This window comes from Neurospora crassa, linkage group IV, assembly GCF_000182925.2.
Source record: "Neurospora crassa OR74A linkage group IV, whole genome shotgun sequence".
Lineage (NCBI taxonomy): Eukaryota > Fungi > Ascomycota > Sordariomycetes > Sordariales > Sordariaceae > Neurospora > Neurospora crassa.
The window spans coordinates 1,069,315-1,088,069 of record NC_026504.1 but is presented as its reverse complement, the minus strand read 5'-3'; the positions used below and the strand labels follow the sequence as shown (position 1 = coordinate 1,088,069).

The following is an 18,755-nucleotide window of genomic DNA, read 5'->3' as shown; positions in this document are numbered from 1 at the left end:
TAATTTTTCCTAAATTTTTATAAGAATACTATCTACACGTTAGGGAAACTCTACTTGAGGGTAGTAGGTTTATTCTAATTAAACGCTAATACTCTTTCCTCCTTTTTCTTTAAGAAAATAAGGGTACTAATTATCTTAGTATATATTTTCTTATTAATATTTTTAGTACGGGTTATTAGAAGGAGTCCTAAAGAAGACTATTATATTAGTATTCTATATAGAAAGCGATAGCCTAGGAAGGAGTGGGCTAGAGGCGGCCCTACAGCTATCCTTAAATAGGTAGCTACAAGGCTTCTAGAAAGCTCTATTCTATCCATAAATAGGCGCCTTTGTAAAGGTGGTTAATAAAGGTTAATAGAAACCTTTACTAGCCGGTAGTACCGGCCCGGTACCTACTAGAGTTGAGGGCAGGTAAGAGGGCAGTCTATTTATTTATTATACATATCCTATTTTAAGTCCTAGTGTATACTGCGGTTGCGAGCTAAAGTTTTACCTCCCTGTCAGGTATCTTACACAGACCACCAAAGCCAAAGCTTCGTGGGCACTGTGTGTCCAACGACCTAATCCACGGGTTTAACTTACTCATATCACCATAGTAAGAGAGTCTATTACTCTCCTTAATGATAATTTACATATCCTCACTTACTTCAATCTCTAATCCCTCTAAATTACTACTTTGAGTTTACTTATTATAGGACTGGCACCCGACAAGGCATCTGGCTCTGACTGGCCAGACTTGAGTGCTAAGACGGTAGCCCGCGTTGGGACTGCTCTAGCTAACTCGAGCTACGGTACTGTCATGGGACTGGCGCCCGACAAGGCATCTGGCTCTAGCTGGCTAGACTTAAGTATTAAAATAGTAGCCCGCGTAAGACTACTCCAGCTAACTCAGACCACGGCAATACAGCCTCCGGCACCCGGTCTTCTAAAGTATTCTCTAACTGCCTCAAGCCACAAGGCAGCCACCAGAGTACACGGTTACTAAAATACACAACTATTTAAACTCTAGCACTCGAACAACCCGGAGGGTAGCGTTTTATTCTTTCTTTCTTCGTAGAACCTTAATATACCCACATAAGGCCAGCACCTACATATCGCTCTACTATCCCCTTACATTAAGTTTTATTATTCTTATTAATTAACTATTAGAAGGAAGGATTGCCTATAGTTAATAACGTAGCGTATATTAGTATTAGAATAGTCTCTTATTTTATACCGAATAATAATAATAATATTAATAATAATATAGAAATTTCCTACAATTCTCTAGCAGTCAAGAGTACTAGAGCCCCCTCCAATACTACCGGCCTACTCGGCAATCTACTCCAAACTCTATAAGTAAATCCTAAACTAAAGGGGAAGGTTAAGTCTATAATCCCTTTCTCTATTTATTTCCAACCTACCCTTAAATTTAAATTTATATATCCTACTAAGTAGGACTTCTCTAATAGTAGCGGCAAGGATAAAGGGAAGTCCAAAGCCGACGACAGTACTAATAAGGACTCCAATAACGACTTTAGTAAATTATATTAATAGATACTACTCGAACTCCCTCAGTAGAATAGTAAGCCTACTACCTTTCTCTTCTATTATAACAAACTAATTAAAATGTACAATACAAACTTTAAAACCAATCTACGTACTAATTCCGATACTACGTAAATTGAAATAATTAATACTTTACTAACCGATAAATAATAGTAGTTAGAGGGTTATTGGATTACCTATACCCTCTCTAATAATAAAGACCCAATCGAACTACTTGAATAAATCTAATAAATTATTAATACCTATTACACCTAAAATCAAACCCTTAATAACCTTACTAAAATAAAATGGAAGGATAATAGATTCTTCTCCGAATTCTTTACTAATTTTAATAACGAACTTTTAAAAACTAATAGTTACTATTATTTATAAGTACAAAACTTACTTGCGGAACCCCCAGAGCCGGATACCATCAGCTTACCGTCAGCCGACCGTAAGTTGCACCCATTACTATACAATCCAGCTTACCGTACATAAACCGTCTATAAATCTATACGGTAAATTAACCTCTTATAGTAAATTAATCTCTTATAGTAAATTAACATCGCACTTTCCCAAACGGGCGTAAAGATTCTAACTTAGTCCTAATAAATAGAAAAATCATCAAGGGAAGTCGCGAGCGAGGTGTATAAACGTACATTTATCTACGAATCTACCTCTACCTACCGCCCACCCTACCGCCCACCCGTACACAATCTACCACACTATCCAATACCCAGCCTAACGCCCAACCCTAACACCTGCGCTTATACTTATATCCGGCCTAGTACCCGCGCTACCGGGCGACCGGCGCTACGCCCCGGCCTAATAAACAATAAATAAAATACTATAATAGACGATTCAACTTATAATAATACAATTAAACAATACAATTGAGCAATGCGATATAATGCCCTAGCTTAGAACTATTTAATCAATTTAGCGCTTGTACATTAATTTAAGTAATGTAATTATATAATACAATAACTATAATACAATAATTACAATATAATAAACGAAATGCAATAAGCGAAATACAATAAATAAGATACTCTAATTTAAAACTATAGTCAATTCGTTATTAATTATTTAAGTAATTCTTATACACTAACTTATATATTAATATAAGCAATACAATATAATTAATATAATACTATAGTTTAAAACTCTATAGTTAATACATCTATTTAGGGGTTAGTACATACACACATAGACTTCTAATACACAAAATACATACACAAATAGACTTCTAATATATAAATTACTATTAGTCACTATATACTATTTATTTATATTACAATCCAACAATATAAAGGAATTTAATTATTAGTAGAAGGGGTATTATATATTAAATAAATAATATATATTAATTAATTCTATTACTAGTGTCACGGCACCACATAACAATAACTTAGCACCCTCAGCGTTCCGGCACCGAAGCCCAGCCGTCCTATTAATTATACCTCCACTTAGCTTATATATATAGTTTGAGAGTAGAGTTTTCGCTACTCTCTTCCGATCTTCTTCTCTTCGTACAATATTACGTCTTTTCCAAATCCCCTTAGGTCGGTATTATAATAGTATATTATACTGTTTTTACTAATCGATAGCCCGACGATTAAAATTATTTCGCTTCGACTTACTTTAGAATCGGTACCGACTTTACTCTATCCTAACCGAATTATATTATACCTACAATCTAACCCTACCCTACTACGACTACCCCCTAGGAAACCCCTAGACCTATTATTCCAACGCTACGTATACGTTATATTACTATTATATTACTTATAGGACGACCCCGACTATATAATTAACTTAGCCCTAATAATTTTAGTACTTTAATTCCTACCCTATACTACCAACCATTCCTATACCGCAACCCCGTATTAAATTATAAATAACTCTACAAACTCCTTAAATATAGCTACGCCTACTTCTAGTATAGTACCCGCCCGCAAAGTAACTACCCGTACCCTTTTCCGCTTTAATACCTTCCCTTTTATTTATAAAGCGGTTAAGAATATCCCTAAGGACCTTTCTAGCTTCGCCTCTATTTTAAAGGCGGACCCTAACGTTCTTATCCAACTCCAACTCTACCTTATAGTTATTAAAGAATACTTTAGTAGGGTATATAGCGAATTTTATATTACTTAGTAGGAGGCTTTAAAAACTTAGCAAATAGTTAATTAAATTTAGAGCGCTACAACCCGAAACTTTATAGCTACTTCCTAAATATAGTAGGATTTTATTAGGGCTATAGTAGAGGCTACTATTATAATTGCGTAAGTTTAATAGGTATAATAGCGGCTCGCTGAAGTTAAAAACCGTGCCTAATACCCGAATGGCGGTACTATAGCACTAGTATATTAGGTCTAATATATTATATATACCTTTATTACTACCCGTCTACGAAGCGCTAAACCCTCTATTTTTAGTAGCATTAAAATATTACTATTTAAGCGCTAAGAAGAGTATATTAATTAATAGTCCTAATTAATCGTTAAATTCGTATTCAATTTCGCTACTTACTTAACTCTAACCGACTATATCCTTTATATTTCCCAATACCTTTCTAATAATATTTATACTTATATTTAGATTAAAATCGATATTATTATACTTAATTTTTATAACGCTTCAACCTAGCTAACCGGACTCTCCGATTTCTAAAATATTCTTACTTACTTTAATTCCTATTATATTACTTTAGACGTCTATATTAAAGTAGTATAGGAGATAGACCGTTTTAAATAGGGTAATATATTATTTGTTAGCTTTATTACTACCTTTATTAAATTAGCCGATTAATATAAGTTCGACGGCCGTTGTTGCATCAATATATTTAAATTTAAAATTAATAGCCCCTTCCAAAACGCTTTAATTAATATTATAGTCCGCTTAGCAGCCAACAACTTCGCTACGTAAGTCGAATTCCTCCGGGTTATAATTAATAATATTAATAACTACCGGTACTAAAGTAGTAGCTTTTTAATACTATTGTACCCCCCTCCTTCTATAGATATTAATAACCCTATAGTCTTTAGAAAGGTTAGTGCCCCCTAGAAAGGTTTTATCTTCTAAATTGAGAAGGATAAATACTAGAAGCTTAATTTATATATATATTGTAGCGTTCCTAATTATTATATAATAGTATATATAGTGAAGGGTAAATTGAAATTTATAAGCTTTACTATTGTCTTAACCTCCCTTTAAGAGATGGGAAAAGCCTAACCTCCGGTAGAAATCGCCGTTAGAAGTTTAATTCGAAGGATTTGGAGGATTTGTATTTATATTCTATAAGACCTAATACTAATTTTTCCTTTTCGAATTCGCTTTATTTTAGTACTAATTTATTAATCCTTTATTTTATTATAATTAATTCCGGCTACTCCCTAATAAGTTTTATTAATTCTACTTTTATATACTATTATAATATTCTTATAATATTCCTCTCTTAGCCCTATACCCTTTAATTAGTTAATAGTTAGGAGGGAGGCGAAATTTTATATATTTATATTTTATTATATTCTATTAATTTATTTATAGATTGCTTCGCTTTATTTATTTAGCCGCTCGGCGGCCCGGATGTAATTTTCGGCCTTCCTTAATTAAAGAAGTATAACCTGGCGATTAATTAATCTATTAAGTCTATAGAATTACTAAATTTTACTATTATAGAGGCGCCGCCCTAACCCGACCCCGCTTAGTACGCCGCCCCGGATCCGATACTTATTATAATAAACCTCTTAACTACTATAGGATTTATAATACTTATCCCCTATAATAAATCCCGACCTACTTTAAAACTAAAATCGTTATATACTTATTCCTTAATTACAAATAATCCTCTTCCTCTTAACGGATTATACTTAAGTAGCTATATTTAGCCTTAGGATATTTTTATTCGTATTCTATTTACTATTAATTTTATCCTCTTATATAAAGAGCCTAATATAGAAATCTATTATTATATATTAGACTAACTATATTGCTTTATAAAGGAGTAGGCAAGTAAAGCTCCTAGTTCCGGATTTAGCGATTTAACCGACCTTAACTAACTCCTCTATTACTTTAATAAAATTATACTTTAAGCAATCCTCTAAGGATAGCCGACCGTATAACCCCTCTCCTAGCTAATTATTAATTATAGGGATTAGGTAGTAGAATAATTATAATTCCGAATTATTTTAGCGGAGGATATTTAGAAGTATATTAATAGTAAATTGCTACCGATCTAGTAAAAGATTTTTATAGCCCTCCCCAAATACCTCTAAAAGAAGTAGAAAGCCTTTAACCCTAATATTACCAAAATAATACCTCTATACCGCCCCTTTAATTATAAAATCGATTTAATTCCGGGCTAGACTCCCCCTTACTACCGTTTTTACCCTATATCCTAAGAAGAATTCTGTACTATCCGTAAGTATTTAGACGATTATTTTACTACTAAGTTTATCCGCCCGAACTCCTCCCCCGCTACTATTCTAATTTTATTTATTAAAAAGCCGGACGGAGGCGTTTATATCTATATTAATTACCGGGGATTAAATAACGCTACTATTAAAAATAAGTACCTTATCCCCCTTATTAGGGAAATAATCGACGCCTTCTAGAAGGCGAAGTAATTTAACAAATTTAATATAATAATAGCCTTTAATCAGCTACGGATTGCCTCCGGAGATAAGTAGAAGATTGCTTTTATTACTAAGTTCGGACTTTTCGAATACCTCGTTGTAAACTTTAGTATAACGGGCGCCCCCGTTTCCTTCTAGTACTATATTAATTATATACTTTTTAACGTCCTTAATAAATATACTACTACTTACTTAAACGATGTTTTTATTTATAGCGAAATGAAGGCGGAATATAAGTACTACCTCGAGGATATTGTTTCCCGCCTATATAAAGCCGGCTTTATTATAGATATTCGAAAATACGAATTTTATAAGTACGAAATAAAATATTTAAATTTAATTATCTCTAAGGAGGGCCTCCGTATAGACCCGGAGAAAGTAAGTGCTATATTTAATTAGGGCGCCCCTAAAATACTTAAGGATTTCTAACGCTTTATTAAATTCGCGAATTTTTACTACTATTTTATTAAAGGTTTTTCGAAGATTGCTTAACTCTTTACTATATTTATATTAAAAGATAAATAAGCTTTACCCCTAATTCTAGCGGCTATAGCCGCATTTGAATAACTTAAGGCCGCTTTTACTTTAGTACTAGTATTCGCCTACTATAACCCTAATTAGAAAATAGTCCTCGAAGTAGATATATTAGATTAGATTTTTAGGAGCGTACTATTTTAAATCAATAAGGAAGGGAAATAGTACCCTATCGCCTTCTTCTCCTCTAAATATTTTCCGGCCGAATATAATTATAAAATTTATAATAAAGAATTATTTGCTATTATTAAAGCTTTCGAAGAATAGCGCTCCGAATTCTAAAATACTAAAGACCCGGTAGAGGTTATTATAGACTATAAGAGCTTATAGTACTTTATTTTTATTAAACTCCTTAATTAGTAGTAGGTTTAGTAGTTTGAATTCCTTAACGATTTTTATTTTAAAATTACCTATTACCCCGGAATATATACTACTATCCTTAATATGCTTTTACGCCTCCCCAGTAGTACCCCGGCTAATAAATAGAATATAGGCGATAATTATATTATTAATTATATATATACCCTCTTATTGGAAGAGAATTAGGCTGTAGGATAAGGCTTAAGTAAGGATTTAAATAAGCCGACGCTAGCGAGACTCCTTATTTTCAACGTCGAATCCCTTATTAATAATTATATTAATATAGCTTATTTAGCTTCGCTAGAATTTCTAATAGCCCTTGCGGCGCTCTAGGACCCCGGTTGCAGCGCATTCCCAAAACGGCTCCGAAAAATTATTAATACTATTATAACCAATTATAAAGTAGCTTATAATAGGATCCTAATTAAAAGTAGGATTTTTATTCCCCTTTACCCTAAAGCCCGGCTATAGGTTCTACAATATACTTATACTTCTACTCCGGAGGAACACCTTAAGCGGTTTAAAATTTACAACTTCGTGCAGCGGATATATACGTAGCCGAACCTCTTCTAAAACGTCGCTACCTTTATCCAAAGTTGCTATCTCTATATACGAACAAAGAATTTCCGCCTTTTACCTCCTAGCTTACTCGAACTAATACTAGTATTATTTCGCAATTAGTCCAATATTTCTATCGACTTTATTAGCCCCCTCCTAGTAATAAAAGTAAGTAACTATACCTATACCTATATAATGGTTATTATTGATCGTTTTATAAAGATACACTATTACGTCGGTATATATAGCCTATTAGTTAGGGCGATTACTATAACCTTCTTACGCGAAGTCTACCGCTTTTATAATACGCCCGATTCTATTATTTCCAACCGGGGTACCTAATTCGTTATTACTTTTTAATAGGAGTTCTGCCGCTTATTAGGCGTTTAGTAGAAATTTTCCTCCTCTACTTACCCCGAAATTAACGGCCAAACGGAGATTATTAATACTTATATTAAATAGTACTTCTATACCTTCTATTCCTATTATTAGGATAATTAATTATAGTAGCTGCTTTTAATAGAATTTACAACTAATAATTACATTTTTAAGACTACTAGCCTCTCCCTATTTTTCGCTAACTATAAATAATACCTTAGGATAGGTACTAAACTATTACGCTATAGGGCCGGCCCGATGTTATTAGCGTAATATTAGGAGCTATTGGATACGTATAGTATTAAAGAGTAGGTGGATAGAATTACCGCTAGGGTCCGGTTATTTATAGAGGAGGCCTAAGAATATTACTAATATTACGCTAATATATATAGGTTAGATATACTTAGGTATAAAGTAAGTAATAAGGTTTAGGTTAGTATAAGGTACTAGAATTAGGGTAGCCCCGTCGCTAAGCTTTCTAATAAGTGGGCAGGCCTTTTTACTATTAAAAAGGTATATTCCTAAGTTATTACTATTATTATAGACGCTTCGTATAAGGTTTTTCCGGTTTTCTATATCTCCCTCGTCCGCCCCTACTAAGAGGGCCTCTTAGGCTAGAATATATTTAATAACATTTTAAATTAACAAACCTATAATGTCGTCGCTTCTTTTATTAACCCTAAGGAAGAGGAGTAGTATTTCGAATATATTATAAATTCTCATTAGGATAAGGATAGTAATTTAAAATATAAGATTAAATAGTTAAAACCCTACTATCCTAATTAGCGCCTAACTAAGGACTTTTAAATAAATATTAGCAATATCGAAGACTTCTATTATCGAAACTTAAAGAAGCCCGGCCCCCAATTATAGTAGGACGGAATTAGAATACTAGAGGAACCTTAGAATAATACTATTCGCCGAAGGAGCCTCCGGCTACGTAACTAAAGCCGCCCTACCCTTAACTTAAGGAACCTTATAATTTTCTCTTACAGTTATTCTTAATAATTTTCTTTTCTATATAGACCTTACGTTTTTTACAAAGAAATAATATTATTTTTAGTATATTTAATAACGAATTACTACGGCTTTACTACCTTTCTATTACTATTATTAAAGTACTTCAATATAATTACTTTAATTAATTTCTATAATTAAAACCCTAAAACCCAAATTCCTATCTCTATAATACTACTACTTCGGAACTAATATAGTAAAGTACTATAAATAGAACAGAACCGCTAAATTTCAAGCCTAAGTAGGATAATTAAATATAATCTAGCCAATAAACTCCTCTATATTCTCAGGGGTAGGGTCCTTAATAGTAGAAGCTATACAAGAAACCTCCGCCTCAATATTAGAACGGAATTAGAATTTAGCTATAGACTACTAAATAAAGCTAATATTACCCTCTAGTAAACAAAGTTTTATATCCTCGGCCTAAGTATAGTACTTTCTCGTAAGCGTATTATAAGCGGGGCGCAGGCCGCTAATAATTACTAATATATTATAACGCAAATTAATAGCAATTTATACTTCAATACGCTAATATATTATTAGTATTTCAATATTATAACCCTAGCAACACTCCACCGGCACTCCTTCTATTATTTATAATTTTCTTAATCGCTTTCTTAGTACTAATTAAATTATAATCGCTACGAATATCCTCCTTAATAGTAGTAAAGTTCTTAAATAATTTCTTCGTTTCAGTAGTAATAGCTACATAAATCGCCTTATTCCAAATAAATTTACCGTCCTCCTTCTCTTAAAAAGAGGCGGCCTAAGTAATTAAAGAAGTAGCGTCGGAATAGTCGCTAATTATTAGTACAACAGCCTTATTTCATTAATAATACACTAAAATTAGAATATAATAAAATAATTTATAGGGTCGCAATTATCCTTAAGGACGTAGTAGCAGTAGTACTTCTTCTTCTTACCGAAGGGAAGAAGGCACTAAATCTTCAACGGCTCGGTACTATTAATCTTAATATTAAAATTATAATAACATAAGTAGGGTATACAACCTAAATTAAGTATAAGAGTCATTAAAGTAGCTTCTTAGGTAGTAATACAACCCTTAACTATTTTAATAGTATAATATATAACTTTTTTCTTAAAAGTTCTAGCTCTATTTATAGTAATAATATAAAAGCAATACTTCTTTAAAAATAAAGTAAAGGGGTTTTAATAACGATATACTAATAAAAGAAGAAGTAATAGAGTATAGTTATTATTAGGGTGAAGAAGGAACGAAGGAGAGGAGGAGGAGGGAGGGGGATAAGAGGGAGAAGAGGGAAGTAAGAGGTACGTACAACGCGCGGGCTCTATATTACTAGGAACGGATTAGGACTAGCGCGCTACCGTTTTAAGGGCGCTCTACTACTATAACTACTATTAGGGGTAACGAGTCCCGGTAAGCGGCGTACGGATCTAAATATACTTTGGCGCCCTACGACTATAACGCTATTATATTAGCGAGGGAATATAGGGCCCCTAAGGGCTTATTTTATTTATAATTAAAGTTAATTACGTTTTAGGGGCCTAAGTACTATTACGGTACTATATAATAATAATTTGGCACCCTTAGCGTTCCGGTACCGAAGCCCAGCCGTCCTATTAGTCATACCTCCACTTGGCTTATATATATAGTCTGAGAGTAGAGTTTTCGCTGCTCTCTTCCGATCTTCTTCTCTTCGTGCAATATTACGTCTTTTCCAAGTCCCCTTGGGTCGGCATCGTGACAACTAGATACTATAAAACGTTAATATTAATTAGTATGCACCACCACCTCCAAGCTATAATTATAAAGCAATTAAATATACTATAAATATCCAACCCAACCATAAATCCTTCTTACTATTAATATATTAAAGGTAAAAAGATAAAGATAATAAATAGCCTACTATAACTAGAGGTATATTTATATAATATTCCAATCCACTAACACCCAACGAAGTTAGCCGCTATATCTTTAGCGTTCGTAGACTTTCAAAATATCTATAATATATACCCTATTTATAAATAAAACTAGTAAGCCAATAATTAGGGGCTTACCCTCTTCGATAAATAGTAAATTAAACGAAAGATTAATCTAAGTAGTAGGCTTAACTTTAATTAGTATAAGAAAGATATAGCGTTCATTGTACTACTTCTATTTATAAGTAAAAATATAGTTAATATGATTAATATTATTATCGCTAGCACTAGGAGCGCCAGGGGCTCCGGAACGCCGGTATATAATATAATTACTAATACCGAAAGTATAATATCGAAGGGTACTATATCAATATAGGCCAAATAATAGCCTATGCTAACTATCTTTCCCAATCTCGGGTTATAATAAATATTTAAGCGTATTCCTAGGGATTATTTTAGTAATATTAATAGTCGGGTATATTTATAGAGTATATATATCTATGCTAATTTACTAATGTATACCGACTTTATACTAATTATATATATACGTTATATTAAATATAGTATTTAAACTCCTATATTAACATCTGATCCTATATAAATACCGCTAATAATTATTCTAATATTTAGCAACTAATACTCGGGGAGTTCGGTATCTCAGTATAGATATATAGAGGCAAATATAGTAATGGAAGTATAAGTAGGGGGATAAGTATAGGAATAGGCATAGGTCTATAAAATTAAGGATCTATTAGGGGAATATACTATTATATAGAAGAAATATATATACCTATTTATAAATAATACCCTATTACTGTACTATATATTATCTGCTACAAACCTTAGAATATTAAGGATATTTTAGTTTAAATTATATATTCTAAATAAAGTACAACGAAATAGATTAAATATTAAAGCAATAGACAATAGCAAATAAAATTCAGCGATAGGGTAGTAAATTCGCTATATATCCTTTATTTTACTAATAATAGTAGGCCGAATATATATATTGTTAGTAGAGTCGGGGATATTGAATTCCGCTTCCTTATAAATTAGTTTAGTCTTTTTCGTACTAAGCTACTTCTTATTTTCGTAAATTAAATTATTAAATAGACTAGGGGCTTCCTTAATAATATAATTAATTTAATCGGTTAATTCAATATCTTTAGCAAATAAATTAAATAGTACGAATCGAATAGCATAAACTATATACTTTTATTTAAAGATCTACCGTTTAATATCTCTACTATTAATTGTTTCGGCCGTTTTTTTTAAATTATTTATTATTCAATTCAATAATTATAAGTGGGGGGATAGCTCAGTTGGGAAGATCTGAGCTTGGCCCCCTTTCGGTTTCATCCGAAAGGTCGTGGGTTCGAATCCCGCTCCCCCCCCCTCTTTCATCCGGTTTTTCAGCCGGATTGGATGAAAGATCTTCCCCGCTGGCGCTCCACTAAACGCTCTTAAGAAGAAGAGCATTTACAGTAAAATCAAATATGGGGGCCCACCCTAGTCCAAAACCTTAAGTATACGTAACTGGGCACGTATTAAAAATCTTATCCTAATCGAAGACGCGCCGGCCTCCCCGCTCCGCTAATAGGGTTTAGGAATTGGAACCCTACCTCCGAAATCCATTCCAAAGCTACGGTTCCGCTTGGATAGAACCCGTCCGGTAATATAATAATTAACCAATTACATTATTTTACTAATCTCAATAAAATCGAAGATTCTAATTATAAAAGTAAAACCCTATTTCCCTATCCCTACCTTAAAGATAGGATAAAAGAAGAATACCCGCTTCTAGAACGAAAGAAACGCTACCGAAACGTTAGGTAGGGGGTGGGGTCTAAAGGACTAATTAGAAGCAACGAAGTCTACCAGGATTAAGAAATAACGTACTGAGAGAAGATAAGACGAAAGAAGCAACTACGGCTCCCCGGGCCCCCTACGGTGAGGTGGAACGAAGGGTTCGGGTTAGGGTTAGGGTTGGAAAGAGATAAGCTAAGGGTTTTCATCCGGATTTTCAATAATACGGTTTTTCCCTTAGATTACGAACGAAGTAGTACCGTATACCTATTGGGTAGACTAGTATAACTAGTTAGCGTAATAAGACAATAAATAAATAAATAAATAATTATAAGTAATTATATATTTAATTCAACATCGGCTATTATCCTAATATTAATTTTATATCTAAATTCGTAGCTTATATTATATATTAATATCCTAATACTTAGTACCCTAGTACCTAATACCTAATACCTAGTACCCAGTGCCTAGTACTAAGTATTTAGTGCTTGTACTTGTACCTATACTTGTACTTAGCGGGCGCTAAGATTTTTTAAAGGTAATTATTTTATAGGAATTTACTTATAATACTTTTCTTCCGCTAATATATTTAAAAATAGTCGTTCCTTGGCCGGAGCCTGATGTGGCCAACGAAGACAGTGAAACGCCCATGGATATACCCTACTTTAAAGTAATAAAAGATTTTAAATATTTAAATTAAATAAGAATTTCTTACTACTTTAAAGTACTAAATAATTATTTAAATATTCTATTATTTTTAATATTAAATAATATCTTTTTTTGCAGGGGCCTCGCCGGCCCCCTGCACCCCCGGCTACTAACCCTAACCCTAATGTCCTAGTAAGGCAAGAGAACCATTCACAAGCGGGGGCCTCTCACCAGCCCCCTACACCCCCGGAGCTAACCCTAACCCTAATAGTTAACCCTAACCCTAATGTTCTTAGTATGTGAAAAGCTAGATTAGAATATAAAAAAGAAGAGAAGTTGGAAGTTAAATTAGAATAAAAAAAAGAAGAGAAATTAAATATACCCAATTAATCGCCGCCAATTTTTTTTAGCGCTAATACTAAGACGGGAAGTACAGGAAGGTTCTTAGCAGTTAATCCTAACTTAAGGGTACAATACTAACTAAAATATTACTAGATTTAACCCTTCTTATTAGATTTTTATTATTTAGCCTATAAACTCAATTGTAAATACAGCAAATAGTCTCTAGAACGTTCCAATTAAGTAATATAGTCTACTTCCAACTACTTTACTATTACTAACCCTACTGGGGGTATTATAGGAACGCCCGTAGTATAGCGGTTTACGGGGACGCCCGCAACTGCTACTAGTGTAAGTCTAAAGAGCTCGCGCGTTCAACTCCCTGCTTGTGCCTTATTTCTTCTTTAAACGCTTAATTATTATATTACTAACCTCTCTTAGATCCTTCTTATCTTCTAATCTTAATATTGACTGTATATAGGCTATTCCGGGGAAATAGGAGATATAAAACTGCTATAAGACGTACTATCTCTCGGTACCGTTAATGGTTGTTCTGAAAAAGGGTATACTATAAGGTATTCGATTAGGGTACGTAGAATAAGTCGAGTTGAACTCCTTTCTTTTTTTTTTTTTTTTTTTTTTTTTTTTTATATAAACCGGTAGTGAGATTCAGCTACCTAAATCCCGAATTAGAATAATCTGAATTATAGCTAATAAGGAGAGTAATATATTATTTTAGCTGGATAGGGAGATAAAGTTTAACGGCGGTAGTCTTCTTCTTATAAAGAAGTTTATCTTTAGCTGGTAATACCGTTTTAGTACTAACCTAACCTCTAATAGTAGTACGTTAGCGTTTAAGAGTAAGTAAATTATAGCGTTCTTTTTCTTCTTTTAATATATTATTAAAGTACTATTCGAATTTAAAATTATTATCTTCGAAAATAATTAATATAGTTAATAGTTGATAATTGATAAAAGGAATAAAAAGTTGAATACGAGAGAAAGATAGAGATATAAGGAAGGAGAAAGAAAGAGAGATATTAAAATAAAAAAATTGTAGTTGGGAAGGAGCAGTATAAGTGCTTTATTATATTATAAATATATAAAGGAAGCTACAGTTAAATTATAATTACAATATATCTATATTATTTCTACATCGTTCTATCCTCCTCTTAATTATAGAGGTTTATTAAATGTATTTTTACGAAGTTTATTACGAAGCCTTCCTAAACTAACTCTTCTAGAAGGAGTTATACTACTAGCTCTACTACCTAGTAGTTTACTACAACGTTTACTGCTAGAGGCAGGTGTAAGTAAAAGAATATTAATACCGCGAACTTTTAATAACGATCTACTACGAGATTTACTATATTTACCCCTTAATCCCCTACCCCGGGGTGGCCGGCCGTCATTAGCATCATTAGAATCTTCGCCAATATTACCCAGTCTAGGACCTATTCGGCGAGCCCGGTTAGTTGCTAGAGGAGTCCGTTCGGGACCTTATAGTAGTAATAGTTAACTAGGAACTAACTACTAATTACATTATTTAATAATATTGAGGGCTTAATAGCGATATATCCTATCTACTTTAATACGCAATGTATCGATAGAGAAGGTTTTATTGAATATAAAACCTTGTAAAGTCTAAATACGAAATACGGCTATATAAGATAAGCTAGCCGCAAAATCTTTCTTAGAAATATTATATACAATTCGGTCTAGCATTTAGCCTTATAACTTATATATTATAATAGCGTATATAATAGTTAATAGGAATTGGATTTTGGTATAGTGAGTGGCGTTTTGTTGAAATTTACGAGTTACTCGGAAGACGGGAATAACGTAGATATCGATATCTAGGTAGTCTTTAAAATAGGGAGGGCTACGGTAGTTGGGAAAGTATACTAGAATAATGAAAGGGGGATTGCCGGCTTCGGGGCTGTAAGATATAACGTTAGTAGATATTTATGGATATAGTGGTTTTTTAATTTACTAAATATTATAATATTAATTAGTATTCTATATAGTATTAATAATCGTACTAATCGAACCGTTAATTAACCCTCCTTTAATTTAGAGATTTTTTGTAAGTATAACTTTATTACTAATGATTAGAATTAATTTATTGTATAAATTGCTAGCCTTAGTATAATTACTAGCTTTAATACTCTATAGATTATTAGCGGCCTTAATAGCAAATGCTGGGCGATTTAATACTTCTAAATAGATAAGATTATACTTATTAATTATAGTATTAATTAAATAAATACGTAATGTACCGGTAAAATCTAATTGTTTATTGATAAATAGTACTTATTTATAACGAATTAATAATAATTCCTAATAACGAATAATAGGGGTATTGGTTTTTAAACCTTTAAATACTTTACGAAATCTAGCCTAGTTATTACCCTATTAGCATATAATTTACTTAAATTCAATACTCTAATCGAAAGTAAAATAGTAAGTACGGCCAATATATTAGATATAATCCAGCTTTCCCTCCTTTTTTTTGCGCTTTTACTCCTCTATTTCGTTAGGAAGTCTATTGGTATTATTGTCTCCGGCTATTTTAAGTTAGGTATCGGGATTATTAATAAATCGAAGAGGTTCTTAGTAATATAATACCTTCTGGCTAATAGGGGGTAATTAGAAGAAATCCCTAAGAAGAAGGATATTAGTACTACTAAAAAGTCAATACTAGTTTTCTAGGAACATTTGTTGTAGCTTTTTATTAATAAAATATATATTCTTTATATTTAGTATAGACTTTTTATTAATAATAAAATACTTGTACTTTCTAAACTCTCTTTAAATACTAGAAAGTTTAATACTATTAAGACTATTTAAAGTTCCAATACTAAATGGAAGTTTGAAAAGGGAATGGATTGTATAGCCGTTAATATTATTGGTAGCTATACTAATAGGAGCAGTAATAATAATGGGTTTAGGAAGGTTACTAACTATATTAATAAGTTTATAAAAAAGTAGTCGAATAAGATGGGATTTGCTAGTGCCGCCTTTACCATCAATTTAAAGAAGTAGCTATTAGGGAGCCTTATTATTAAAAATAATACGGTAATAATTGGTGAATAAATTAAATACTATACGTTACTCGGGATTAAGAGTATTATATATACGTTGTATAATAGGTTTAGGATTTGGAAGGTTAAAACTAGTTTTCCGTACTTTCTAATAATTACCGGCTTAACCAAAAAATTCTTAATATCTAGCTATATAATTATTATACTAATTATAGATAAGGTCGATAGGCTGATGTCCTAAAATATTATTAAGATCTTTATTAATAATACAATTCGGTATATCTCTTATAATATCTTCCTAATTTAGTTTATCTACTTCCTCTTCTTAACTAGGAGGCTTAAAGTTATCCTCGGGTTCTAGAGTAGGAAGTTTACTATAATAATTATTTAGATATTCATATTCTTATTAATATATATTAAATACTTCTTTAAGGGTTTTATATTATATACTATTAATAGTATAAAGGTCATCCGGCCGGCGGTGGGGGTAGTGAAGCATAAGTTTAACCCGGGCGTAATTAGCCTAATTCTCTTCCGCTTTATATATAGGAAAGTAATTAAAAACCTTTAATTTGGCGTAGTCTATAAGAAGTCTAGTTTGTAGTCTAAGGTCGAAGGTAGTAAGAAATTCGAAATATGATACATTAGTATACCTCTCTTCTTAATTTATATATTTCTAGTAGGGGGATTGGATTTACTGAATACGGTTAGTAGTATTAATATAAACACCTCCTCCTTTATTATTAATTTGACCGGTAGCGGCGGCGGTATCGGCGGCTTTAGCGGCGGTATTTTGTCTCCGCCGTTCATTAGTAAAAAGATCTATATTAGGATTAATAATAATAATACTTCGATAATTACGATGATAGTAATTAATTATAATAATTTTTCTAGTATTGTCCTATAAAGGAAGGTCTATAAGAATATAATAGACTTCTTAAGTAGATTAGTTACGCTTAGTAATAAGTTTATTTATAAACTTTGCTATAAATTGCTTAATTAGTTACCTTACTATAATATTAAGAATTACTTTAGTAGCGATTTCTATATAACTCTTTATCCTAATTTTAACTTTAGAAATATATTTAACAATATAATTAAGTACAACGTTTATACTTATATATAACTAAACATTAATATTAGCTATCCAGCCTAGTATAATACCCGGATTATACTAATTAAGGATAGTATTATTCCACTTACTATTAAAAAGTTAAAACCTAGGATTGATATACATTATAAGAAGAGGATTATTATATAATTTACGGGGGAAATAAAAATAATAGACTTTCTATTTAGGAATTAAAAATTTAAAATCTAGAATTTAGCAATTACTTAGAAGAGTACAAACTTACTAGCGAATTCGAAGATAGTAGGCATTACTATAAGTATATCATTAAAATTAGTTAATTATATTTATTAATTCTCTAAATATAAGCTTAATCTAATTATAAGGTCGATTTAGTATATTAGTACAATTAATATAATCTCTTAGAACCGAGATAGGTACCTAGGCGGCAAGCGGTAGGGGGGCCGGACTATAAACCGGAGCCGGATATTAAGTTTTTTAGTTTCCGGGCGGGGTATTATTAAGTAGAATATTAATATCTAGATTTTTACTCTAACCCTAAAGATCTTAAATTCAGACTTGTGAATTATCAATGTAGGCTTATAAATTAATAGCTTGAGCCTAGGAGTTATCGGCTTGAAGATTATCGGGTTCTACAATATTGGTATATTGGGTTACAGCTGGAATATTTATATATTGGGTAGCAATTTGGATATTGGTATCCTAAGTTGCAACTGGAACTTCTATATATTAGGTACGAGGAGCGCCTTCTGGGTCCTTATCTAGGCTAAAGTATATTTCTTTTGGCTATTTAATACGGTAAAGTATTGGATTATATATAGTAATATAGTAGCCCTATAATTTAGTAAATTCCTATCGTACTATTGGATTAGCGAAATTAAGGGTATTAATATTATTTACCTAATAAACGCT

General features: G+C 32.1%; 1 pseudogene across 1 annotated transcript; it reads left to right on the top strand.

Moving 5' to 3' along the window:
• Positions 1 to 12,220: 12,220 nt before the first annotated feature.
• NCU15148 lies at positions 12,221 to 12,307 on the top strand (annotated as a pseudogene). Its single transcript has one exon. The product of its transcript is annotated as a tRNA-OTHER (tRNA).
• Positions 12,308 to 18,755: the final 6,448 nt, after the last annotated feature.